The sequence below is a fragment of the Arachis hypogaea genome, chromosome 15, assembly GCF_003086295.3.
Source record: "Arachis hypogaea cultivar Tifrunner chromosome 15, arahy.Tifrunner.gnm2.J5K5, whole genome shotgun sequence".
Lineage (NCBI taxonomy): Eukaryota > Viridiplantae > Streptophyta > Magnoliopsida > Fabales > Fabaceae > Arachis > Arachis hypogaea.
Genome location: NC_092050.1, coordinates 108379159 through 108383919, shown reverse-complemented (window position 1 = coordinate 108383919; position 4761 = coordinate 108379159). Strand labels below are relative to the sequence as shown.

At 36.9% G+C, this 4761-nt stretch overlaps 1 non-coding gene across 1 annotated transcript; it reads left to right on the top strand.

Annotated features, from left to right (window-relative positions):
• The first annotated feature begins 1833 nt into the window (after positions 1–1833).
• LOC112753362 (small nucleolar RNA R71) lies at positions 1834–1941 on the top strand. Its single transcript, XR_003177752.1, has one exon. It is a non-coding gene; the product is annotated as a small nucleolar RNA R71 (small nucleolar RNA).
• The last annotated feature ends 2820 nt before the right edge of the window (positions 1942–4761 follow it).

Sequence of the window (4761 nt, the reverse complement as noted above, 5' to 3'; positions counted from 1 at the left end):
GTTTTTGCTTTTTCAATTGTTTTTGTGACTTCACATGATCATCAACCTACAGAAAACATGGAATAACAATGGAAAATAGAAATTTAACATAGATAAGTAACATTGGGTTGCCTCCCAACAAGCGCTTCTTTAATGTCAGTAGCTTGACAATGGGCTCTCATGGAGCCTCATAGATACTCAGAGCATAATGACGGCCTCTTAACACCAAACTTAGAGTTTGGTTGTGGCCTCCCAACACCAAACTTAGAGTTTATATGTTGGGGTTTTGTTTGACTTTGTATTGAGAGAAGCTTTTCATGCTTCTTCTCCATGGTTATAGAGGGAGATCCTTGAGCTTTAAACACAAGGGAGTCCTCATTCACTTGAAGGACCAATTCTCCTCTGTCAACATCAATCACAGCTTTTGCTGTGGCTAGGAAGGGTCTGCCAAGGATGATGGATTCATCCATATACTTCTCAGTATCTAGGATTATGAAATCAGCATGGATGTAGTGGTCTTCAACCTTTACCAAGACATCCTCTACAAGTCCATAAGCCTGTTTCCTTGAATTGTCTGCCATCTCTAGTGAGATTCTTGCAGCTTGTACCTCAAGGATCCCTAGCTTCTCCATTACAAAGAGAGGCAAAAGGTTTATGCTTGACCCTAGGTCACACAGAACTTTCTCAAAGGTCATGGTGGCTATGGTACAAGGTATTGAGAACTTTCCAGGATCTTGTCTCTTCAGAGGTAATTTCTGCCAAGTCAAGTCATCCAGTTCTTTGGTGAGCAAGGGGGGGTTCATCCTCCCAAGTCTCATTGCCAAATAGTTTGGCATTTAGCTTCATGATTGCTCCAAGATACTTAGCAACTTGTTATTCAGTAACATCTTCATGCTCTTCAGAGGAAGAATACTCATCAGAGCTCATGAATGGCAAAAGTAAATTCAATGGAATCTCTATGGTCTCAGTGTGAGCCTCAGATTCCCATGGTTCCTCATTAGGGAATTCCTTGGAGGCCAGTGGACGTCCAGTGAGGTCTTCCTTAGTGGAGATTACTGCTTCTTTCTCCTCTCCAGGTTCGGCCGTGTGGGTTATGTTGATGGCCTTGCACTCTCCTTTTGGATTTTCTTCTTTATTGCTTAGAAGAGTACTAGGAGGGAGTTCAGTAACTTTCTTACTCAGCTGACCCACTTGTGCCTCCAAATTTATAATGGAGGACCTTATTTTAGTCATAAAACTTTGAGTGGTTTTAATTAAATCAGAGACTACAGTTGCTAATTCAGAGTGGTTTTGCTTGGAATTCTCTGTTTGTTGCTGAGAAGATGATGGGAAAGGTTTGCCATTGCTAAACCTATTTCTTTCACCATTATTGTTGTTGAAGCCTTGTTGAGGCCTTTGTTGATCCTTCCATGAGAGGTTTGGATGATTTCTCCATGAAGGATTATAGGTGTTTCCATAGGATTCTCCCATGTAATTCACCTCTTCCATTGCTGGGTTCTCAGGATCATAAGCTTCTTCTTCAGATGAAGCTTCTTTGGTTCTGACTATTGCTGCTTGCATCCCAGACAGACTCTGAGAAATCATATTGACTTGCTGAGTCAATATTTTGTTCTGAGCCAATATGGCATTCAGAGTATCAATCTCAAGAACTCCTTTCTTCTGACTTGTCCCATTATTCACAGGATTCCTTTCAGAGGTGTACATGAATTGGTTACTTGTAACCATTTCAATGAGTTCCTGAGCTTCTGCAGGTGTCTTCTTCAGATGAAGAGATCCTCCAGCAGAGCTGTCCAATGACATCTTAGACAGTTCAGATAGACCATCATAGAAGATACCTATGATTCTCCATTCTGAAAGCATGTCAGAAGGATACCTTTTGATCAATTGCTTGTATCTTTCCCAAGCTTCATAGAGGGATTCACCTTCCTTCTGTCTGAAGGTTTGGACTTCCACTCTAAGCTTAGTCAATTTTTTAGGTGGAAAGAACTTTGCTAATAAGGCATTGACTAGCTTTTTCCAAGAGTTCAGGCTTTCTTTAGGTTGTGAGTCCAACCATATCCTAGCTCTATCTCTTACAGCAAAAGGGAAGAGCATAAGTCTGTAGACCTCAGGGTCAACCCCATTGGTCTTGATAGTGTCACAGATTTACAAGAATTCAGCTATGAACCGATGAGGATCTTCTAATGAAAGTCTATAAAACTTGCAATTCTGTTGCATTAGAGAAACTAATAAAGGCTTAAGCTCAAAGTTTTTTGCTCCAATGGCAGGGATTGAGATGCTTCTCCCATAGAAGTTGAGAGTAGGTGTAGTAAAGTCACCAAGCACCTTCCTTGCATTGTTGGCATTGTTGTTGTTTTTGGCTGCCATGACTTCTTCTTGTTTGAAAGTTTCTGTTAGGTCCTCTATAGAGAGTTGTACTTTAATTCTTTTAGCTTTCTCTTCAAGGTCCTTTCAGGTTCAGGATCAGCTTCAACAAGAATGCCCTTGTCTTTGCTCCTGCTCATATAAAAAGAGAGGAGAAGAAAATATGGAATCCTCTATGTCACAGTATAGAGATTCCTTGAGGTGTCAGAGGAAAATAGAAGGATGAGGTAGAGAAGAGAGAATTCGAACTTATCAAGAGGGACAAAGTTTGAATTGCTGATAATGGAGAAGTGTTAGTCCTTTGAATAGAAGGATTTGAGAAGAGGAGAAGAATTTTTGAAATTAAAGTAAAAAGATTTTGAAATAATTAAAAGAAATTTTGAAAATTTGGTAAATGATTTTCGAAAACTAAGATTGGGAAAGAAATTAAGTGATTTTTGGAAAAGATTTTGAAATTAGAAATAAAAAAGGTGTGATTGAAAATTAATTTTGAAAAAGATGTGATTGAAAAGATATGATTGAGAAGATATGATTGAGAATCAAATTAAAAAGAGAAATTTTTTTAAAATTAAAGTTGATTACTTGACTAACAGGAAATTAAAAGATATGATTCTAGAATTAAAATTTGATCCTTTTTTAATAGGCAAGTAACAATTTGAAAATTTTGAATTAAATCATTGATTGTAACAAGGATTTTCGAAAATAATAATAATAAAAAAATGGAAAGAAATTGATTTTGAAAAGATATGATTGAAGAGATATGATTTGAAAAAGATTTGATTTTGAAAAATTATGAATATTTGAAAAAGATTTGAATTAAAAGCAAAATCTTCCCTCTAGTGTCCTCCTGGTGTTAAACGCCCAGAATGGCATCCATTCTGGCGTTTAATGCCCAAAATGCTACCTTTTTGGGCGTTTTGAACGCCCAGCTTTTTCTGTGTAATTCCTCTGCTGAATGTCCTGAATCTTCAATCCTCTGTTTTATTGACTTGAAAAGACATAATTTTGAAAACTTTTTGAATTTTTTTTAATAATGAGAAACAATCAAAATGCAACTAATCATGGAAAACTAAGATTAAATCAACAATGCATGCAAGACACCAAACTTAGAAGTTTGTATACTAATAACTATAACAATTTGAAAATGCATATGAGAAACAACAAAAGACACAAAACAAGAGAATTTAAAGATCAGAGCAAGAAAATCATCAAGAATAACTTGAAGATCAATGAAGAACATAATGCATGTAATTTAAGATTAGACACTAGGCTCAAACAAGAAACATAAAATATTTTTGATTTTAAGATTTTATAAATTTTTTTTTGTGATTTTTCGAAAATTATTTGGAAAAGAAAATAGAGAGATTCAAAATTTTTAATACGAATTCCAGGAATCATGCAATGTTAGTCTAAAACTCCGGTCCAGGAATTAGACATGGCTTACTAGCCAGCCAAGGTTTCAGTGAAAGCTTCGGTCCAAAACACTAGACATGGCCAATGGCCAGCCAAGCTTTAGCATATCATTACTTTCAACAGCAAGATTGATAGAAATCAACAAGCTTTTGTGATGATAACTTGAAACCTCGGTCCAAAAGATTAGACATGACTTCACAGCCAGCCAGACTTCAATAAATCATCATGAAACTCTAGAATTCATTCTTAGAAACTCTGAAGAATAGAATAGAAATTTTTTTTTTGTATTTTTGAAAATTTTTTTCGAAAATAAAAAAGTGAAAAGCTTAAACATAAAATAAAATTACCTAATCTAAGCAACAGGATGAACAGTCAGTTGTCCAAACTCGAACAATCCCCGGCAACGGCGCCAAAAACTTGGTGCACGAAATTGTGATCATCAATGGCGCCAACAACTTGGTACGCACAATTGTAATCTCAACTCTTTATTAAAACTCCGCACAACTAACCAGCATGTGTACTGGGTCGTCCAAGTAATAAACCTTACGTGAGTAAGGGTCGATCCCACGGAGACTGTCGGCTTGAAGCAAGCTATGGTCATCTTGTAAATCTCAGTCAGGCGGATTCAAATGGTTATGGAGAATTGATAATTAAAATATGAATAAAACATAAAATAAAGATAGAGATACTTATGTAATTCATTAGTAGGAATTTCAGATAAGTGTATGGAAATGCTTTGTTCCTTCTGAACCTCTGCTTTCCTATTGCCTTCTTCCAATCATTCATACTCCTTTCCATGGCAAGCTGTATGTTGGGTTTCACCGTCGTCAATGGCTACCTCCCGTCCTCTCAGTGAAAATGTTCCAAATGCGCTGTCACCGCATGGCTAATCAGCTGTTAGTTCTTGATCATGTTGGAATAGGATCCATTGATCCTTTTGCGTCTGTCACTTCGCCCAACACTCGCGAGTTTGAAGCTTGTCACAGTCATCCCTTTCCTGATCCT